Below are 23023 nucleotides of genomic sequence, written 5' to 3' on the forward strand. Positions count from 1 at the left end.
CAAAATAAAAACTTAGTTGGTCTTTAAGGTGCTGCTGGAAGGAATTTTTTTATTTTGTTTCGACTACATCAGACCAACACAGCTACCTACCAGTACCTGTAACTAGATACAGAGAAGATTAGCATGGGCCCTGTGCAAGGATGACACGCAAATTCGTGAAGCGTTTCATATTTTTGCCAGAAGCCTTTTTGCTGGGTATTTCAGGTCAAGAAATATTTATGTATGCTACAACAGCAGCAAGAGTTTTTGCTAGCCCAAGGCTGGAAGTACCAACGAAAGAACAATGGCAAGAAAAATCGATGAACTACGCTGAATTAGCAAAGTTAACAGACAAATTACATGAAATAGACAATAGTGACTTTAAAAAAGAATGGAAACCTTTCACAACTTACCTACAGAAACCAAAAAAAAAGAGATGGACTCACTGGCAGGTTTTGAATAAACATTCACAACTTTATTTAAGTAGACTGTGAAGAAAGACAGTGCAAAAACATGTATAGGTAGTTATTTAACATGCAGAAGATCACAAGTAATGTTAACAGGCACCCAAAAATTATCAGGAATCTCTCTCTCTCTCTCTCTCTCTCTCTTTCCCCTCACTTTGCAGCAATTTTTAAATGGTTAAGTCTCAGGTTGCTTTGTTCTATTACATGCTCCATGTAAAAAAAATTCTTTTTTCAGCAGATGATCAAATGCTTTGGAGTAAATACACTAATTCCTGTTGGTCTCCATGGCAAAGGGAGGGGGGGGAGTTCTACCTCTTCTTTTTCACAACAGAATGACACTCCGGGGATAATGATGCTGAAATTTAGTGTTGGGCACCTTTAAAGGTGTTTGATGCTGAGTATTGCAGTTGACCTTAGAGAGAAAGAGAGAGAAGCTGCTTCCACTTAAGGATAGAGTACAGTATATATTACTGATATAAAAGGAAAGCACAGTTTCTGTGGTAGTGTGAGGCACTATAAAGATTTTATTACTGTAAGTTTCAGGTGGCTGTATTGCTCCCAGGTCTACTGAGCCAGGAGTGAGTTATGCAGCTCTTCCTAAAAGAGTGCCAATAAAAAATTTACCATGCGACTGGACTGTCATGTAGTTGGGCTTCTGTGGGTCGTGGCTTTAGCCGCCTCTATTTTACTCTGAATATTTAGTTTTGCAGAACTGGAGCGGGAAAGCAAAGTACTGTATTACTTGTCTGCTCTTACCAGTAGTAAGTTATCCCCCCCCCAAAAAAAACCCTATCCTCATCACTGCAGTATGAACTTAAGGCTGAACTCAAGTTCTCAGCAGAGAACTATCAAAGTAAAATAAGGGTATGGTCCCTATGGAGGAGGAAGGATGCTCTGAAATCACCTGCTCTGAAATCACCTTTCTCAACACTACCTGTTAGACAGCTGCCCTGCTCAAAGAGGCTCCTAGCCACTGGTGGCTTCCATTGTTTTAACCCGGGGTCCCTTGAGCCAAGGCTGGAAGCCCTGTCCACATTCCAGCTGACAATTTGTAAAACTGTGAAGTTGAAGGGTCTGCCCAACCCCCTGCAATGCAGGAATCTTTTGACCAGCTTAGGGCTCAAACCCATGACCTTGGGACTATGAGTCTCATGCTCTACTGACTGAGCTATCCTACCTCACTCAAGGGTAGGGGTGGATATTTATCCAGATATTGGGCTCCAATCCCATCAGCCCCAGCCAGCATTGCTAATGGTCAGGGGATGATGACCACAAAGAAGACCAAAAAGAAGGCTGATCGCCGAAGAATTGATGCTTTTGAATTATGGTGCTGGAGGAGACTCTTGAGAGTCCCATGGACTGCAAGAAGATCAAACCTATCCATTCTGAAGGAAATCAGCCCTGAGTGCTCACTGGAAGGACAGATCGTGAAGCTTAGGCTCCAATACTTTGGCCACCTCATGAGAAGAGAAGACACCCTGGAAAAGACACTGATGTTGGGAAAGATGGAGGGCACAAGGAGAAGGGGACGACAGAGGAAGAGATGGTTGGACAGTGTTCTCGAAGCTACGAACATGAGTTTGACCAAACTGCGGGAGGCAGTGCAAGACAGGAGTGCCTGGCGTGCTATGGTCCATGGGGTCACGAAGAGTCAGACACGACTAAATGACTAAACAACAACAAGGGGATGATGGGAATTTTAATTCAACAACATCCAGCTGTAGGTTAGGCCAGGCACCCCAAACTTTGGCCCTCCAGATGTTTTGGACTATAATTCCCATCTTCCCCGACCACTGAACCTGTTAGCTAGGGATCATGGGAGTTGTAGGCCAAAACATCTGGAGGGCCAAAGTTTGGGGATGCCTGGGTTAGGCCATCCCCTGCAATGTTCTCCAGATATTTTTGGACTGTGACTCCTCGTCATCCATGAACACTGGGCTTAAGCTGGCCACCTGGGAACTTAAGGAGGAAGAATACTACTCTAGAGCAGGGCTCGGCAACCTGAAGCCCATGAGTCACAAGCGGCCCACGGGGGCAGTTTAACTGGCCCACAAGCTGCCCCCGAACCGAGCCGCCTTCTTGGTGAGTCCCCACATGCTGCGCTAAACAGGCACAGTGCGGGGACTCGCTTCAGCGATGCTGGAAATCGCGTCTGAACATGCCCAGGCACCAGAAATTGTGTGCGTGATCTGGCCCACGGAGAGATCTCCATGGGACTTGACCAACCCAGGCAGGTAAAACCTTGCCGACCACTGCTCTATAGGACTTCCAGGTAAAGACAAAAACATGAAAGCCACCGGCTGGCAAAACTGCATGCAATGCCGCCACCACTGGCCAGTTTTTGCCCTCCCCCTTTTCTTTCCTCAAAAACCATTGAAATGATCCCTTTGCTTGGAGACATGAAATTAGGGTTGGAGCAGATTTTCATTCAGCCCTATAAAGTCACATCCTTACAGGTTTCACCACCTCCTCTTAAAAGGCACAGTATCTTAGTCATTATTGGGAAGATTGTTTTTTAAGGGGGGAGGGGTTATGCACATAGCACAACAGACTCTTACCCACACCAATGTAAAGGCAGTTCCATTGCAGCCCCTGCTCAGTAGGGGCTGAGAACAACCCATCGAGAAGCGAAAAGCTCAAGGAGAAGATAATGAACATAATTATAGTTAGTTATTGTTTGGTCCCCGTACAGACCCATTTTGTAACACTTCTGCCAGCAGAGCTATTTTATGCAATGCCTTTTTCACGTGGCAATCTTTTCATAAATCAAAGCAAAAGCCAATAGCTGGCAGTTTCTCCTGCAGCCTGTTTGACAATAGAAGTTAACATGGAGCCCTGCCTGTTATCAATCTTCATAAATGCGCCCCCGCTATGGAAAAAGCTCATGTCACAGTTCGCGTGCCCTTCGCTAATAATGCAAGCAGAAGAGTGAGCCTGGGGCTTTAATGGGTCTTCAAAATTACGTGTGTGCGCGCATTTTAGTTGGGGATTTAAGTGTCTTCGGGGTTTTTAGCCATAACAAATGCCTGCTTCCTTCCTTCTTTCAACATTTGAAGTGAAAGACACCCCTGCTTCCTTTTCTTTCATTGTGTTCAACTGCAATGGAATTCACATATGGGTTTCCCTCCATCCTGGTCCACAGAGCAAAGATGCGAGGTAGCTACCCTCAAATTTGGAATTTCATTTCTTCGGGGATTTAAAAAGTCTAACTCTGTGTGTGCAATTTGCAAAGTAAGCCTTTTATGTACAGGAAAGCAAGTTATGGTAAGAAATGAGCAATTGTTTCTTTTGTGGCTGATTTTTAAAGTTTTTTTTTTGTCTGTGGCTGTGGAAATATTCCCTCCAAAAACTTTTGAGTCAAAGGAAGGAATTCAGGGGAGTAGTGAAAAGTGTCATCGTCATTTTTATCTACAGCTAGGGATGACGGGAGTTGTAGTCCAAAAACAGCTGGAGGCCCAAGTTTGGGAAAGCCTGATCTACTGTTTCAGCAAGTTCTCTTCCAAAAAAAGAAAAAGGAAAAAGCGAAAAGGAAGATAGGAGCCATTTCCTGTAGTATCCCATCCAATCCCACCTCAGTCAGGCAGAGGCAGGGTGATGACATCACACAGCTGCATTTGGTTCGATGACGACATCATAAGGGCAGGAAACTTTGCTTGGATAGTGTTGCCAGGAAGCCAAATCAAAGTGAAGGCAATCAGATTTGGCTGTATATAAGTGGTGACATCAGCAAGCCAAATAAGGTGAGGTAAAAATTCCCTGCCCTTGCTCTGAATTGGTGTTTTCAATTTTTCCTGTGAAACCACCCCCAAAGAGCCAAAACTATGTGTGCAGATATCTGCACCACGAAGGCAAACTTTTTTTTGCAAAGCATCTGCACCCCAAACAATCGGCTTAGCCCTTCGTTTTGGTCATATCTTTTCAAATGTCACCTACCCTGAATCTTAAGAGACTGAAAATCCTCCCCTTCTCCCACTCAAACAAATAAAATATACAGTTGTAAAAATTTTTAAAAAATTAATTGGGGGGGGGAGATATGGCAGTCATGGTGAGTTAAGCTATTGATAAGGAGCCTGTCACTTCTGTTTGATTCACTCCTTTTTAGCATGTATCTACACGAAAGAGGTTTGGTCTCCAGCAAAAGAACAAATAAACCACATCTGACTCAGATGTCATACATCAAGCCTGAGAAGGCCCATAAATCTTGCTTAATCATTACAGAGGAGGAGGCTGATTTATAGCGAGGTTTTCACAGAGCAGCGCAACCTGCGGTTCAGGAGGGGCCCTGACAGCTTTTGTATTTAAGCTCTACAAGGTCTAAGGGCAAGAACACATCTTGCTTGTCTATGCATTGTATGACTGGAAACTTTCATGGCCGTTCGATTTTTTGATTTTTGATTTTAAATGTTACCTAGGAACAGCCGATATCATCGTAAAACCACCTCCACATTTTCAAGTCTCATCACTTGGTAAGTCCCAGATATGCTAACATAGGCTGAAGGCCAGGGCTAATTCAGATGTTACAAAATTGTAAATGCGAACCAACCCCCCCCCCCAGCATGGGTAGGCAAACTAAGGCCCGGGGGCTGGATCCGGGCAATCGCCTTTTCAATCCGGCCTGCAGCTGGTCCGGGAATCAGCGTGTTTTTACATGAGTAGAATGTGTCCTTTTATTTAAACGGCATCTCTGGGTTATTTGTGGGGCATAGGAATTCGTTCACCCCCCCCCAAAAAAAACCAGTCTGGCCCCCCACAAGGTCTGAGAGACAGTGGACCGACCCCCTGCTGAAAAGGTTTGCTGATCTCTGCCCCAAAGCAACTGTAATTCAATAATAATAATAATAATAATAATAATAATAATAATAATAATAATAATAATTCATTATTTATACCCCGCCCATCTGGCCGGGTTTCCCCAGCCACTCTGGGCAGCTTCCAACAAAACACTAAAATACAGAAATCCATCAAACATTAAAAGCTTCCCTAAACAGGCCTTGAGATGCCTTCTAAAGGTCTGGTAATTGTTGTTCTCTTTGACCTCTGATGGGAGGGCATTCCACAGGGTGGGAGCCACTACCGAGAAGGCCAATTCAGATGTTACAAAATTGTAAATGTGAACCAAACCCCCCCCCCCCAAAGCATGGGTAGGCAACAACCAGATTACCAAAAAAGGACCAATTGCAAGAGTATGTCGCTTTATCAGCTCAAATTAAGCACTGTGAGCTCCCTTTGCATCCGTGGGAGAATTAAGGACATATTTAAGCCTCATGAACACAGGTAGGTTTTTTATGGAATAAGCTGCACATTAGAACCATAGAAATGCAGAGTTGGAAGGAACCACGAAGGTCATCATTTAGGTATAAGAACTAAGCGGTGATGTGATCCTCGCGAAGATGCCCCCTCTAAACTCCTGCGTTTCATCTGAAATAGCCTCCTCTGTCTAAGTCTACGCCTTTTGCTCTTTAGTGGACACTTTCATTCAAGATGGCAGCCAGATGGGGAGGGGAATCCAGAGAAACAGACAAAAGGGCAAAAGAGGAAGAGTTTACGCTGTCAGAATGAAAGGTTTCTGTGGCTTCAGTTACAAATCCTTTGCAAGACAGCAATTGTAATCACAAACACAGGGAAGCTAACTGCTACGGCACACAAAGATGGGTCAGATTTCTGACACTCATCACTTCTGCAGATTCTTTCGCTTTGCTTTCAGCACGGGGAGAACAAGGTTCGGTTAACCTTTCCCATCCACTACCACAAAATAGATGTTCAGACAGTAACTACAGCTAGTTAGCATCAGGTTCAATAGGAAGAATCTTAGTTTTCATGGACCATCCCCTCTGAAAAATTTACGAGATGGATCCAGTTCCTTATGAAATGAAACATGCCTTTTAGAAATCAGTTTGCCATGCACTAAAGCGATATTTTTTTGAGAGGACAATGCTCTTTGTGGTAGATTAATTTTGCACAACAGCTCAAGACTTGGGTGAGGCATTATATACAGCCCCCCACACCCTGGTAATAAAGAAATAAAAGAAAGAGAGGATTGCTGGAACTCATGCCCCATGCCCTCAGAGTAGTATGTTATATTAGGTGTCTCCAAAAATGTTTACACATCACTTGGGAAGACAGGCCCAACTAATACCAGTCTATTGGAAGAAGCAAAGATCACCAGTAGCAATGATTCTTCAACATCAACTTCACTGGACTGGTCACGTTGTGCGGATGCCTGATGATCGTCTTCCAAAGCAACTACTCTATTCCGAACTTAAAAATGAAAAGCGTGGTGGTCAACAAAAGAGATTTAAAGACTGCCTCAAGGCAAATCTAAAAAAAATGTCGTATAAACACTGACAACTGGGAAACACTGGCCTGCCAGCGCTCCAATTGGAGAATAGCCTTTACCAAAGGTGTCATGGGCTTTGAAGACACTCAAACTCAGGACGCAAGGGAGAAATGAGCTAAGAGGAAGGTACTCTTGGCAAACCCTCACCATTATCAACTCCTGCCTGGAAACCAATGTCCCCACTGTGGAAGGACGTGTGGATCCAGAATTGGCCTCCATAGTCACTTACGGACTCACTGTTAAGACCGTGTTTATGGAAGACAAACTTTACTCAGCTACGAGTGATTGCCAAAGATGATGATGATTAGGTAAAAGGATGACCAGGCTCCCAACCAGCCGAGCGGTAATGAAACAATGGGAGACCTGGGACTCAGAATGAAGTGGGAATCTGAAACAGCAAGGAAGCCTGACACTGAAGTTGCCAAGGAGAAATAAAGCAGAACTGGTACCTCCAAAGCTTTGGGCTGCTCCAGAGGCAGTGCTGCCCTTCCCATGAATTTAGAAATCCTGGCAAACCCTAGTGTATATTAAGCATGGCTGACAGATACACAGATTTAATGACTAACCTGTGGCCAGGGAAGGCTGGGGAGAAATTGTGCAGGAGAAGGGAAGGAGTCTGCCGCCCCAGACCTCCTTGCAGCCTCCTAACCATTGTTAAAGTGCAGGGCGAGTTATCTCTGCACCAATCACAATTGCACAAAACTAGAAAAGGAAGAATGATAAAATTGTGAGTCCACTGTGGACAGGCAACTAATGCGGATGAAAATGTTATAAGCCACCCTGAGCGCTCCATGCTATCCCATGAATGCAAAGCCATCAGAAAGGGGACGCACATACTATGTACTCCTAATAACTAATAATGGGAGGCAAGTCTGAACTTACTTCATGTTGCATTCTCTTTCATGAATGCTGGAAAGTACCTCCTAGTAGCAGCAGTTTCTGGCACTTGTTGCAAACAACGCATGTGCTGTTTAAATGCTTCTTCTCCCTGGCACCATCTTCCTTAAGTCTTTGCACTCTGGACCAGCCTCATTTCTTCACTTCCCATTAGCCAAGTGCTTCATCATGATGTCACTCAATGGTGCTACCATTCCTTGGGAACGAAATCAAATGGGCAGCCACAGCTAGATTAACAGCAGCGAGGGCAAGCTATGAGAAGGACCATAAGGGCAAAGAAGGACAATGGTGGCAAGCAGCAGTTGCAAAGCAAAAGGGTCCTGACCAGTTGTGAAATGTCATGAACACTTGGTTATTTACTGACAACATTTCAGCGAAATCTCTGTCTGTGTGTGTGTCCCATCCCAAGGAATTTGGTTACAGAGATTGTGCTACTGCCCAAGTGAATACTGCAATCAGAAAATATTTGGTACGATATTACTAACAGATCTTTCCCACACCAACTAAACAGTGCCAATTCCCACAAAACTTAAAGCTTTGGACAATTGGCTGGGTGAATTACAGGATCGTTACATGGGATTCATTTCCACTGAAGCATTAGACATTAGTCTTTGATGGAAGTGGGACTTTGGACTCGATGGATCATTGATCCAATCTGCTACAATAAGGCAAACGTATTGTTGTTGTGCATGCGTGTGCATATTAACTGAGACACAAACTTAACTGGATTTTGTTGCCAGCGTTTGGCAGCCTGAAATGCGTTATTGATCCACTGACTAGTAAAAAAAGAAGGTTATGAAGGATGCTTGCAAGAGGAACATGTCGTCAAATTCAACCTGCAAAGAACCATTTTTAAAAAAATCAAAGCTGTGTTTTGCAAGAAATTATTTTTAAACATTGACTTTGTTAGTAGGGGTTACACTGACTTGGATTCTAAAAGGTATGATGGGTTTTCCGTATAGAAAACCAACCCATTGAGTACAAACCTGGGTGCATAAGCAAAGGGCAAAAATTCCTTGACTTACACGAGGCAGCAAGTGAAGGTTATACCAAGGTGCAAGTGGTATCAACAATGCTCACTTGCTCAAAGCAGCGCTGATAGAAAGCACCTTGTTCAAAGAGTTCTTCCACTGCTCAAAAGGTTTCGTCTCTTCAGATTAATTCTAGCTTTGTCCCCATCCTCCTCCCTGCTGGGTTCTGTAAGGTCAGCACTGAGACCGAGGAAGAAGCTGCCAGGCAGTGCCAGCCCCTAGACTAGGAGTAAGTAAGAAGGGCAAGAGTAAGTAAGAAGGGTTGTGGAGCAGTGCCCCATTTGCTCTAATGCAGGGGTCGGCAACCTAAGGCCCATGGGCCACAAGCGGCCCACGGGGGTCGCTTTACCGGCCCACAAGCCGCCCCCGAACCGAGCCACCCACTCGGCGAGACCCTCATGCACTGCACTAAACCAGGACTCACTTCCGTGGCGCCAAAAATTGAGTCTGTGCATGTGCAGATGCTGAAAAACACGCCTGCGTAGATGCAGACGCCGGAATTCACGGGAAATCACACGATCTGGCCCATGGAGGGGGCTGCGCAGCAGTGAACCGGCCCAGGCAAGGTAAGCCTTGCCGACCCCTGCTCTAATGGACCAGCCTCTGGTGGGCACTGTTCCTCAATGTTTGCAAGCAGACGAGAGGCGAGGACAACCCTGCTCACAGCCATGTGCTCACACCAAACCTGCGAGTCCCCAGAGCTTTTCTCAGAAACTCACCCTTGGAGTGTGGGCAGGTGTTGGTGAATCCTTTCAGGGCCCTATAAATGGTCTCTTCCCACCAGGGACTAGCCATCATTTTCATTTATTAGAAGGTCTGTTGAGAATCCTGGAATGTACTTTTGGAGCACTAGTCAAGCAAAGATGCTTTGCCAGGCCCCTGTGAACACAGACCCAAACCTTGCACAAGTCAAGTTCCTGTCGCTTGGGGAGATTCTTTTGTAAAAAGGAGTGTATGAAGTTTAGCAGCTGCAGCAACAGCAACAGCAGCAACAGCAGCAACAACAACAGAGGTTTCAATAGTTTTTGTGTGAAGTGAAAATATATAGAGTAGAAGAAATGTATTAGAATAGAAATTTTGACCTAACAAGTAGAAACCTGAAGATGGTTATGAAAGTAATAGTAAAAACTGAAACTTATGCCCATGTCACAGTCCAGAACTGAACTCAGTTTTTAGTTTCTGAATTCCCATCTGGAAGTAGAGTGGCTTAGTGATTTGAGCATGCGCCTTCTGACCATGAAGGTATTTTATTCATAGTCCCTTAAAAAGGAACCGGTTGTCTCCTTTTACCTGGCTGTATGGAAAGATGGCAAATCCAGCTCTCCTAACTACCTTCCTGCAGTGCCAAATGTGAAGGTCTTCTTCTGCCAAGCTCCCCCCTCACCCGCCCCGCCTGGTTTGGCACCCAGCAACACCGGATGAGGCAGTTAAATCTTTGCCAGTCAAAATAGCTGAGGCATATTAAAGGGGAAAGTTGTTGGTACAGCACAAAATAAACTGAATTTCATTTTCAAAATTAATAACACCAGAGCTACTGTACTGATTGCATTAGTCATTTCCATAAATAATTAAAAACCTCAATTTGCACAGAATTCCCAATCTGCTGCACCACGGCAGCGCAAAACACAACGACCTTGCTGCAAAATCGACTCCGTCTTGCCAACAAGGACAGGGGACCTCCAGCGTTGGCACCGGTCCGGTCACCCTTAGCCGTGTTGTTGCCCCATGAGGCTTGATCCGCGGCCGGATGTAGCTCTCCGCAAAGACGCCTTTCTTGTTTTCCAGCCTGCTCAATAAATACAGCTCAGCTAGCAGGCCAGAAATAGGTAGGCTCAGTGCTTTAGATGTCATGGCAGCCAAGCACCAAACTGTGGTTTGGCAGTCAGGAGCGCCCCGCAGGTTCTCAGACACTCTCCCCCACCCGCATCATCCATATCACCTCCGTTTTCTAGTTTGCTCTAACGTCTGCATCAGCCAGTGAACTACGCTTAGTGCTAAATGACATTATTTTTCAGCACAGGGAAAATATTGGCTGCATGTGGGTCTGTCTCAAAAATGGCGATCTGAATCAGAGACCACTGCATGCCCATGTGCTTGTTATTTTAAGCAAAATGAAAAAATTCCTTCCAGTGGCACCTTAGAGACCAACTAAGTTTGTTATCTGTATGAGCTTTCATGCGTATGCACACTTGTTCGGATACACTGAAACAGAAGTCACCAGACTTCTTGTTACAGTGGTACCTCGCAAGACGAATGCCCTGCAAGACGAATTTTTCGCAAGACGAATGCGTCTTGCGATCTGATGGTGACCCGGCAAGACGAATTCGTTTTGCGAAAAATTCATCTTGCGAATCGCGGTTTCCCATAGGAATGCATTGAAATTTAATTAATGCGTTCCTATGGGCAAAAAAAGAAATTTCAATGCATTCCTATGGGAAACCGCGATTTGCAAGACGAATTTTTCGGAAAACGTTTCTTGTCACACTCAAGATCTGGTGACAGAATCAGAATTCAAAATGACCACAACAGACTGGAGAACTGGGCGCAAGCTAACAAAACGAATATCAACAGGGACAAATGTGAAGGTTCTGCACTTAGGCAGAAAGAACCAAATGCACAAATATAGGATGGGGGGACACCTGGCTTACTAGCAGTACATGTGAAAAGGATCTAGGGGTCTTGGTGGACTACAAGCTTAGCACAAGTCAACAGTGCAACTGCAACTTGGCTCAACCTTTGCCAGAAATGCCCCCATCACCAGCCCTCCCACCTAGTCATTATGGGACTTCATTACGCAACAGTACGAAAGAATCTTTACTTTAATTTGCTTGTTTTCCTCTTCCTCTTCCGTTCCTTCTATGCCATGCCTCTTAGACTGCAAGCTATTATTTTAAATGTAAACTACCTTGATTGCTTTGGGAGAAAGGAAGTATATGAATGTAATTAGTAAATAAATAAACCAAGCTAACCAAATAGAACAAGCTAAGAGAGAGAGACAAAGGGAAAGAAGACCGTCTTAAAGTTATGACTCAAGCCATTTGTGGCTCTACAGGTTTGGAGTCCTCACCTTGAACCGTGCCCAGGACACCTGAAAAAGCTGGCACAGTCACCTGCTGACTATTCTCTCTGCTGATCCTTCAGATCAACACAACTTCAAGAAGGAGAAAGGAGCCAGTTAATTACAAGCAGCATCAGCAGCAAATGAGCTGTAATGGGAGGTGTTGGGAATGTAAATCAGACCATGCCCACGATGCAGCTAAGACGGCATCTGTGCACGCAGCTTGCAAAGTAATGAGGCTGTGACGATGTCCTGGCATCCTGCTTTGATCGCTTCATCTTGTTCAAGAGCTCTGCAGGGATAAGAGAGGTTCGTGGCGCTGACCTCTTCCCTCCTGCAGCTTTGCCCAGGCACAAACGAGACACACAATTTACAGATATTTGAGTTGCAACTCCACCTGCCCTCCACTGTTACCCTTATGCAGAATACTGGCAGCTCAACAGGTGTGAGAAGGGCAGGAGGTGCGGAAACAGCATAAGCCGTTCCACGTTTTAACATGCAAAAAGGTAACTGACAGTCTATCCTTCCCCCTGTAACCAGAAACACTATCCTTCCCCCTATAACCAGAAACAGGTGGCCCGCTACTTTACACGAAACAAAAAGGCACCCATATAATCAGCCGTGCAGACGTACATCCCTTTTCATGCAAGCCGGTGAAGTCACTGGGATGTGCTTAAATGCGCACAGATGTTCAAAAATCTGCAAAGTGGCTCTCACTGCAAAATGGGGGTGGGCGGGGAGGAGAGCGCTTGCAAAACTCATCCATACAGGAGAAGAAGGCACACGAGATAGATTGCAGCTTTTAGCCTCCCACCTTGTTTCCATACTGTAATTGGGAAATGGGTGACTTGTACTCATGTAAATTCCCAACAAAGCATGTTCAATACATGAAAACAAGAGGCTTTCGAATCTCTGAAAGGAAGCTGGGAGCCAGATGTATCACGGCGAAGTATCACTTGCCAGCGTTGAGCGTGAACCGCTCCTTCCCATTGGAGGCGGAGGCTTGTGAAACTGCAGCCGGCAGCAAGAACTGCCCTTAATGAGCACATCTATCAATTTTCAGAGGACTTGGTTGATTACGGATACACAAAAATAAGAAACGTGCCAATTTAACTGTTGGGCACTGATGTGTAAAGAGAAAGAGAGAGAGAGAAGAGAGAGAGTTTCACTCACTCACTTGATTTCATAAAAGGTCTATTGAAAATTACGCCATCTATCCTTGTGAGCATGCATGGGAAGCTGCTGGAATTTTTCCACATGGACCACCAACTCTACCCATTTTAACAGTGTGATGGGGCAAGTCCCAGTTATCAAGAATGGACATTGGACTGGGTGCTTTCCTTCTTTTCTTAAAGTTATCAGAGACCAAGCCCATATGTTTTTTTTAGGAATCTTTTTTTTCCTTTAAAAAAATTAAGAAGATGCTTCAAGTGTTCAGCTGTGAATGTGACCAACATAAGTGTTATAGCTCATTGAGAAGCCTTTAAAGAAGACTGGGAACCTTTTCTAGTCTATATAAAAAGTCATTTCCATATGTGAAGACCACAGCAGGGTTTGAAGTGTAAGAAAACAGCAGAATATATTAAGAAGCATGGTAGAGAGGATGAAATTTGGTAAGACGGAACCTTAAAACACAACTGTATGTAAAAAAACAAAACAAACCACACACACAATTGTATGTAATTTGGGTTACAAACATCCATGTTGGGTGAGCAGGAAGCCACTACTTTTCTTGAACTGGAATATATATTTGTTGAGTAACAAATGTAATTTTCTATATGGAAAAAAGAATAAAATGTTATTATAAAAAAGGGGGAATCCTTAGTTGGCTGCTGAAGCTCCCTCATTGGTCTGCGTTCTGTGTCAAACCTGAGTTTCTCTGCGTGTAAGTCTTTTCCCAGTAAATATTTTGATGTTTTACTAATACCAAAACTGCTAATGGCATCTCAAATGAGTTTCCATTTCCCAACTTTCTGTGTTTAAAAGAGAAATTTTATTCTTCAAAGTACTAATACCAGAGGTGACTAATCTGTGGTCCTCCAGGTGCTGTTGGACAACAGGTCTCATCATCCATCCCCTGACCACTGGGCATTCTGGCTGGGTCTGACACATACTGGAGTCCAATATCAGCCGGAAAGGAACAGGTTAGACCATGGGTAGGCAAACAAACCAAACCCCCCAAAGCATGGGTAGGCAAACTAAGGCCCAGGGCCAGGATCCGGCCCAATCGCCTTCTAAATCCAGCCCACAGACAGTCCAGGTATCCGCGTGTTTTTACATGAGTAGAGTGTGTCCTTTTATTTAAAATGTGGGGCATAGGAATTCATTTATTTCCTCGCCAAAATACAGTCGTCGTCCCCCCAACAAGGTCGGAGGGACAGTGGACCCGGCTCCCTGCTTAAAAAGTTTGCTGACCCCTGGGTTAGACCTCCCTGTGCAACACTGCCACTCCCCAACTACATATATAAGGGCAGCTATGCAGACCTTTAAAAACCCAGGAAACTGCAACACAAAATCTCCCCACTTAACCTGACCTCAGGACCAGATCAGCCGAAAACACAAAGGGCTTGCAGCACAAATGATCAAATATGGATCAGTCTCCATGGCTACTAGCTGTGCTCTGCAATAATGCATCTGAATACCAGTTGCTGGAGGCCATGTGGGGCTGAGGGACACAGTGTGCTCTTATCTGTTTCCCCAGAGGCATCTGGTTGGCCACTGTGAGAACAGGATGCTGGCCCAGGTGGGCCTTTGGCCTAATCAAGCGGGCTCTTCTTATGATCTCCAGGGAGAAATGATGTGACGATCCTGGGGCCACCACCAAAAACAGCTTTAAAGACCCCCTCTTTGCATACCTATGGTATAAAGAGGAACTTTTATTTCATCTAATGACGGGGAGTGGGCAGAAACAATATGAAAAGGCTATCTACATCATACCGTGTTTGTGAATATCCCGAATATCTTCTTGTGCTCTGTAACAGAGCATGCAAGAGAGTCTGCCTATACAGAAGCAACAGCAGAAATGAACCCAAGTTGTTTGGGACACATAACAAACCAACAACTTGGATTATGCCTGTAAGACACTGGGAATCTGGAATGCACTCCATAGCATTGCTGTAAAGTGCTCTGGCCAACACCTCTGCATTGGCCGGCTGTATCACTTGCTCTTCTATTGTTTCTGCTTGCCTGCAGATCAATGCCAGAGGGACGCGGGTACCATTTATCAATGCCAAGTGTGATCAGGAGATTAAGCATAAAAACATAAGAATTTAAGACAGGTGAGGCGGATAAAACTGGATGACATGAGCATAATCGTGGCTCTTTGATTCAGAACTTCATAGGGTATCGTGCAATGACTTCCCATGCATTTAGAAATGGAAAAGTAGATTGGCTGGTTCTGTGTCCCGGAACAAGTTGGATCCACTGAACAACAGGTTCCCTTGACACATCACCAACACTAAATCAACCCATGACAAGCTATTGCATGATCTAAGGTAATCAACATGGTACGATTTCTCCTACTGATCTCCAAGCAAAGACAATGCAGTTTCAAGCACATTCTTATGTCAACACTGGAGATCAGCAGGTATCCAAAACAGTGGTTTAAAAACCTGTATTTTGAGGGATGCAGGTGTTCACTGGAAGCTTACCAGAAGGCTCCACAATCAGACAATCAATGATGGCAGACAGATGTCTCTCCAAAAGGCCATTTGCCAGCCGCTACTGATAATCCACTGCAATGCACATCCTTTCTGGAGTGCTAATTCAGAATACACAGGACAACGATGAAGTCAAATCAATCTGCTCAGAGCTCCACATAGACTGTGCACCTGAGAAGATGCCCCAGTGTGTGTGTGTGTGGGGGGGTTGCAATAAACACGTCAACGTGGAAAGGTTTATCTGGGGGACTACGGATTGAAAGCCAGTGATCTAGAACAGGGGTCCCCAGACTTACTGCGCAGTGGGCCGGAGGGCAGGGGAGTGCGCGCGCAGCGGGCCGGAGGGCGGGGGAGTGCGCGCCCGTGCGCATGCGCACACGCGCCCGTGCGGGGGAAAAATTGCCGAAAATCGCTTGTGCGCATGCGTATTGGCCTCCCCCGACCCGGAAGTGCATCGGAAATGACCTCTTCTGGGTCGGGAGAGGCCCATACGCATGCGCACAAAGGATTTTCGGCGATTTTTTGCCGATTTTTTAGATCGTCGCCGCGCCGCGTGCCGCAAGAGCGGGCGGCGGCAGCGGGCGGCGGGGGTCGTCGCGGGCCGGATTGGGAGGCCGATTGGGCCGCATCCGGCCCGGGGGCCGTAGTTTGGGGACCCCTGATCTAGAACATCAATTATGCATCAGGGTGCTTGAGACTGAAAGCATACTCATTTCTGTTAGGATTTCATTCTCCTATTGCTTGGGTCACGTGATCCTTATTTACATTCCATACTGCTGAAAGTGTGGGAACGGAAACTCAGACTACAGAACTTCCGTTCTTTGTGCTTTTGTTTTCTGCTCTCTGTTCTCTGCTCTCGGAGAGACAAGACGCAAGTGTGAGACGCTGTTCACACTAGCCATGTTTTGTTGTTTTAATTTGCTGTAAATAAAAAGAAACTTTGTGATGCCACATACCAACTCAGCCTCGCTTCTTGAGGAACTGTGATAAGCGTGCCTACAGCTTCATTGGGTGTATGTTACAGTTCTCCTCCATACAGGGGATGTACGGGAAATTTCACCTTTCTACCCAACATGAGAGGTTGGGATTTGCAGGGGAGGGCAGTTGCCCTGTGCTCGCCCCAAGGAAATGAATGAAGCATATGCCCTTGCACCTCTTCCATTCACTTCAACAAGATATCCGCAGAAGTCGGATATGCAGACAGCAGCCTTGACCTTCCTAATGAACACATATCTTAGGGCTTGTCAGCTTGTCTGCATATACGGCTGCTCTCCCTCTTTGTTCCAGTATAACTATGCTGGTATAGACTTCCATCTGGAATAAAGGGACCCCCAGGCACAAGGGAATTGCACTGCTATAGCTATTATGATCCCTTTAAAGCCGTTTTATCGGGATAAGAAAGTGTGCTCTAACCAGGCTCCACAATCTAACACATGCTCACAAATTGTCACAAAGGACATGCTCACAAATTGTCTGATGAAACTTTTATTTCAGAGGTCTATATAAAAGTATGCAGGATTTGCAGAAAGTGGCGAGGAAGAGGATTTTACTCCCTTTCTCATTATGCTAGACTATACCCATGAAGTTGATGGGCAGGAGATTCACGATGGACAAAAGCAAATACTTCTTCCCCACAACACATACATAGATTTATGGAATTCACCATCACAAGATGTGGTAATGGTCACTAGCTGCAATGGCATTAAAAGGCATTTAGACAAATTCATGGAGAATGTCAACCAATAAGTACTGGCCATGAGAGCCATATGGACTCTCCATCTTCAGCATGCCTTTGAATGTCACCTCTTGGGGGCAAACCAAAGCGAAAGGGCTGCTGGCTGGCTTCCTGGACCCAGTGAACTGGTCACCTTTGGAAACAAGGTGTTCCTTTAGATCAGGGTTTCCCAAACTTGTGTCTCTTACCGTTTTTGGACTACAACTCCTGTCATCCCTAGCCAGGAGGACCAGTGTTCAGGAAATGATGGGAAGTGTAGCCCCAAAACAGCTAGAGACCCAAGTTTGGGAAACCCTGATTTAGATGCACCCCTTGGTATGATCCAGAAGGCCTCTTGCAGATGCTCGGGCACAACAACGTGGCACATGGAAAGAGCACACATCATTATCATGCAAACCTATGAACATGTATTTATAGAACTGTGATTTGGTAAAATGGAAATACATGCACTCCTTTGGCACCTCCTGCTTTCACTGGATGCAGAGTACACATTTATCTAGCTAAAATGTGCTTAATTAATATTTCATATAGCAGTGGTGGATACTCTACATTCCTAATGGATTGTATTGATCAAAGGAAGAAAGGAAAACGTCTGTGCTGCTGTAGGGAAAACTAAAGTTGTCAGTTATAAAGCGATCACTGTTCAAAGGTTTAAGACTTGAATCAGAGCTTCTGTAAAATCTAGGCAACTCCTCCTCAACCTGCAAAGGAAGCTGCAATATTTAAGACAACTATCTGGGAACCAACTGAAGCGACGACCCCCACAAGGTAGAGCATCAAGTCTGTATTAGCAGCAGATAGTGCTAGACCCATGAAGACAGGTATGCAAGGCTGCCTTCTTTAGGAATTCCACTAACCCTGATCTTCTCTCTGAACTGCCTAAAGTCAGGAATATGTTTGCGGAAGTTTAAAACTAGTTGGTAATAAGGTTGTTGTAAGCTGCCTTCAGTTTGTAGAAAGGCACAAGTTAAGAAGATTTAAAATAAGAGCAACTTCCACTTTTATTTTTCTGATTTTGATTGGGTTTCCATTAGCAGCATTCTAATACACCTTGTACCTTAAAACAAGAAACACATCAAAGTCATGCCTAGTATCTAAGCTTCATCTCAGCTGGGCTATTAGCTTTCTGAGTAGTTCCAAGCAAGTGCCTAAAGAATGGCTTAATTCACTACAGAATATGGTTTGCTGTTCCTAGGGTTTGCCCTTCTTCCAAGCACACTATTCTTCCTTCCTATTTGTACCATGTTTTGAAAATGCAAAGTGCTCTCAAGACCTGCTTTCCTTTATCCTCACAATCACCAGGCTAAACAAACACGAATTCATCCCAAATCATAAATGAGGAACTGAGGCTGATGTGAGAGAAGATGTGGGTAAAATAAATCAATGGTCTTAACTTTCTAGATACAGGAATCAGATGTAACAATTGCCTTCAACAACTGATCTGCTTTAATTCGTTTCATTTATTTTTTGGCATGCTATCTTTTATCTGTCTGGCTTAGTTGTCTCAAAAAGCAAGGTGAGGTGGTGAACCTACGGTATGTCTGAACTATACCACTTCTGACTTCTCTGACAACATATCACAAAGAAAACAAAACAACAAAAGAGAAAATGGTGGCAATATCTCTGCTGCGACCCACTTGTTGAAGACTAGTGATCCTAGACCATTGTTGGTCTCCCAGTACAATTTTTTACTTTCTAGGTATGTAATTCCTACACATGGCCAAATCTGTGGTGTGGGTGCCGCAAATGTCGTGTTAGTGGCACACCTCCAGAAATGAGGAGAAAGACACTCTAAGCTCTGCTACCAGCCAGACAAACTGGGAGTTTGCAACCTGGAGAGCAGCCTAGCCTCAGTCATTGACAGAGAAAGGACAAGTGCCAGGGCTTGTTCTCACCTCCCTACCAGAAAAAAACAACAAACCTCTACTCTGGGACTGCAGAAGCAATGGGAACATTACTCTGGACTCTGATGCCAGCCAAAATCTCTGGGGAGTACTTTGCATTGTTGTAATGTGTTGAACTGCCTTGAAGGCAATTTGATCAAGGGCAGGGTACAAATCTTTAAAATAAGAACAAAAACAATGACCTGAGGGACCACTTGTAACATGCAGACAGGCCTCCACATCTGCATGGGACAACTGGCCAGCAGGCCAGAAGCCAAACAATATTATGGCAAAGCAGGATGAATATACTACAAAGCATCTTATATTGTTGCACGGTTGCCAAAACAAAATAAAAAAATTCCTTCAGTAGCACCTTAAAGACCAACTAAGTTTTTATTTTGGTATGAGCTTTCGTGTGCATGCACACTTCATCAGATACACTGAAACAAAAGCCACCAGACCCTTGTGTATATTCAGAGGGTGGGGGTGATGGGAATGGGTGATGGGCTGATAGGAGTGGTAAACCTGTTGATGACTGTTAACGACTGTTAATGACTGCAATTGGTCTTGCGGGGGGGGGAGCAAGGGCTGAGGTGCTAAGGAAAGCTTGATCATGTATAATGAGATAAGAATCCTATGTCTTTGTTCATTCCAGGTGGCTCCATGGTTTTAAGCTTGCTAATGAGTTGCAATTCAGCAACTTCTCTTTCCAGTCTGTTTCTGAAATTTTTCTGTAATAAAACAGCTGCTTTGAGATCTTGTATAGAATGTCCTGGGAGATTGAAGAGTTCTCCTACTGGTTTCTCTGTCTTGTGGTTCCTGATGTCAGATTTATGTCCATTTATCCTTTGGCGTAGGGTTTGGCCTGTTTGTCCAATATAGAGAGCTGAAGGGCACTGTTGGCATTTGATGGCATACACAATGTTAGAAGATGAGCAATTAAATAGTCCTGAGATGGTATGTTGGATGTTGTTGGGGCCAGTAATGGTGTTGTCCGGGTGTATGTGGCAGCAAAGTTGGCATCTGGGTTTATTGCAGGCTCTGGTACCAGTGTCCATGTTAAGTCTGGTGGTTGTATTATTGTGGGTGAGGAGTTGTTTAAGATTGGGTGGCTGTCTGTAGGCAATGAAAGGTCTTCCTCCCAGAGCTTGAGAAAGAGAGCTGTCATTGTCCAGGAGAACAGTTGGCCACCACAATTCTATGTCTTGGGGAAATCAGTGCAAGAGCTTGAGGCCCATTCCTGATCTCACTGCACATCAAGATGTGTAGGGAAACAAGTATCTATCTGATACTCCAAGAAATCGTGCAGTCAATGACAAGACAATCAAGTGGTCCACCAGAGACCTGGAATATCAAATCAGGCTTAAGCTGCCTGCCAAAAAGTCAACCAGACAAAGCAGGATAACTCCCCTCATACATCTATTCTATTGCAGGGCAGAAGCTTGGCTATTCCCCATTCTGAACCCCTAACTGAATGATCAGAATGTTACTTGGCCCTGATAGTCATGGGAAAATAAGATGTCATCCCCAGAGGTGCCAAGTTTCCTGCCTTCAGCCCTCGAAAGTGAAGTGTAAGAAAGGAATCCAAGAGAAATACAAAATGCAATTACCCAGTAAAAGCCCGAAGCCTTTTGCCCAAAGCCAAGCTTTTCCTGTAATACTGCACTTTCCTCTCCCCCACCTTGTTCTTCCTTATGTAAACTTTTCATTATGAACAAGACATCTTTGTAACATAATCATTCTGGTTATAATGCAACTGTGAATAACATAACGCCTGCATTAGGAAAAAGCAGCAGGGCCTGGTAATGTTGTTTTAATATCATTTGTGTACTGCAGGAACTGGCTCAACCTGATCATTTAGAATTCGATCAATGTGAATTAGTGTCTTCAAGGGAGATAAACCATTTGACAATTTAGGATTTGATCAATGCAATTTGAGCTTCACAAAGATTTTTTTTTTAAAATCATCAGGTATGTTTTGGAATATTAAAGCAAATTAATGCAGCACTGGAACAGGCAATAAGCAGGCATCAGGGTAAGTACTGCAGACAATGTACAGTGAGCGTGCCAGTTTCCCAATAAATTCTAGATAGGTTATGCAGTGTGCCCTCCATTCCTTTTAAACTTGGCAAATTAGCCATTAAGACTACTCAAACCACATCTCATGTAATTCAAAAGGACTAAAACTAAAAGTTAAACAGGAAGGGAATGGAAGCTCAAGGAAAGAGATGAGTTGCTTGTTCGTTTCACTCTTGGAAGTACTTTTGTGTCAAGACAGAAAATAATCACAAAGGCTGCTTTCAAAGAAGGTAGAGCTGAAAACTATGCAGAAAGTATAAAAATAAATTAAAAGAAAGCCTATCATACCCTGAATTAAGAACAATCAATTCTGGGGAAATTTCCAGGTTATCGATGGCTTAAAAAGCAGAGACATCACCTTGCTGACAAAGGTCTGTATAGTTAAAGCTATGGTTTTCCCAGTAGTGATATATGGAAGTGAGAGCTGGACCATAAAGAAGGCTGATCGCCGAAGAATTGATGCTTTTGAATTGTGGTGCTGGAGGAGACTCTTGAGAGTCCCATGGACTGCAAGAAGATCAAACCTATCCATTCTGAAGGAAATCAGCCCTGAGTGCTCACTGGAAGGACAGATCCTGAAGCTGAGGCTCCAATACTTTGGCCACCTCATGAGAAGAGAATATCCTTGGAAAAGACCCTGATGTTGGGAAAGATGGAGGGCACTAGGAGAAGGGGACGACAGAGGACGAGATGGTTGGACAGTGTTCTCGAAGCCACCAACATGAGTTTGACCAAACTGCGGGAGGCAGTGGAAGACAGGAGTGCCTGGCGTGCTATGGTCCATGGGGTCACAAAGAGTCGGACACGACTAAACGACAACAACAACAATCGATGGCTACTAGTCACAATGGTGATACGCAACCTGCAGGATGAGAGGCACCTTGCCTGTGAACATAGCTGGTGTGCAGCAACATCGCCCTCATGGGCTGCTCATAGGCTTCCCCCAAATGCGTCTGGTTGGCCACTGTGGGACAAGATAGGCCTTTCATCTGACCCAGCAATGCTCTTCTTGCATTTTGTGCCCACACGTCTGTACTGATCACCACTGATTATGGGAAATACCTTTTAATTGACTACAGTCATTGGATGACATTCATCTGAGCAGTGCAGGAACTAGCTCAACCTGACCGGTTAGAATCTGATCAATGCAAATGTTATGTCTTAAAGGGAGATAAACCGCAGCAGTAGTCATACATATCCTATAGGTTCTTATTATACCTGGAGGCTATTTCCTGAGCTGTGCCCACTGTCTTCGAGGAGCCACAGGTGGGAGCTGAGAGCTGGGGGGGGGGGGACGAAAGGTGGACAAGCTACCCCAGAAGGAGCACAACATAATTCCCCATCAGCAGTCCCATCCTGTCCCCCCGCTCCTAACACCCCATACACTCCAGCACAAGCCCTGTGTCCATTCTTGATTACCAGGCAGAGGGCCTTCTCAGTAGTGGCGCCCGCCCTGTGGAATGCCCTCCCATCAGATATCAAGGAAATAAACAACAGTCGACAGTGGAACTTGCTGCCAAGAAGTGTGGTGGAGTCTCCTTCTTTGGAGGTCTTTAAGCGGAGACTTGACAGCCATCTGTCAGGAATGCTTTGATGGTGTTTCCTGCTTGGCAGGGGGTTGGACTGGATGGCCCTTGTGGTCTCTTCCAACTCTATGATTCTATGAACTATCTGACTTTTAGAAGATACCTGAAGGCAGACCTGTTTAGGGAATTTTTTTATGTTTGATGTTTTATTGTGTTTTTGACATTCTGTTGTGAGCTGCCCAGAGTGGCTGGGGAAACCCAGCCAGATGGGCAGGGTATAAATTATATTATTATTATTTATTATTGTTGTTGTTGTTGTTGTTTAGTCATTTAGTCGTGTCCGACTCTTCGTGACCCCATGGACCAGAGCAC

At 44.7% G+C, this 23023-nt stretch overlaps 1 protein-coding gene and 1 pseudogene across 2 annotated transcripts in view; one reads left to right on the top strand and one right to left on the bottom strand.

Moving 5' to 3' along the window:
• Nucleotides 1-23023, bottom strand: part of CHCHD3 (coiled-coil-helix-coiled-coil-helix domain containing 3) — a 209255-nt gene that overhangs the window by 31537 nt on the left and 154695 nt on the right. The gene's annotated exons all lie outside the window — the stretch shown is intronic.
• On the top strand, nt 82-175 carry LOC118091602 (U6 spliceosomal RNA; annotated as a pseudogene).

This window comes from Zootoca vivipara, chromosome 9, assembly GCF_965207765.1.
Source record: "Zootoca vivipara chromosome 9, rZooViv2.hap1.1, whole genome shotgun sequence".
NCBI classification, from domain to species: domain Eukaryota; kingdom Metazoa; phylum Chordata; class Lepidosauria; order Squamata; family Lacertidae; genus Zootoca; species Zootoca vivipara.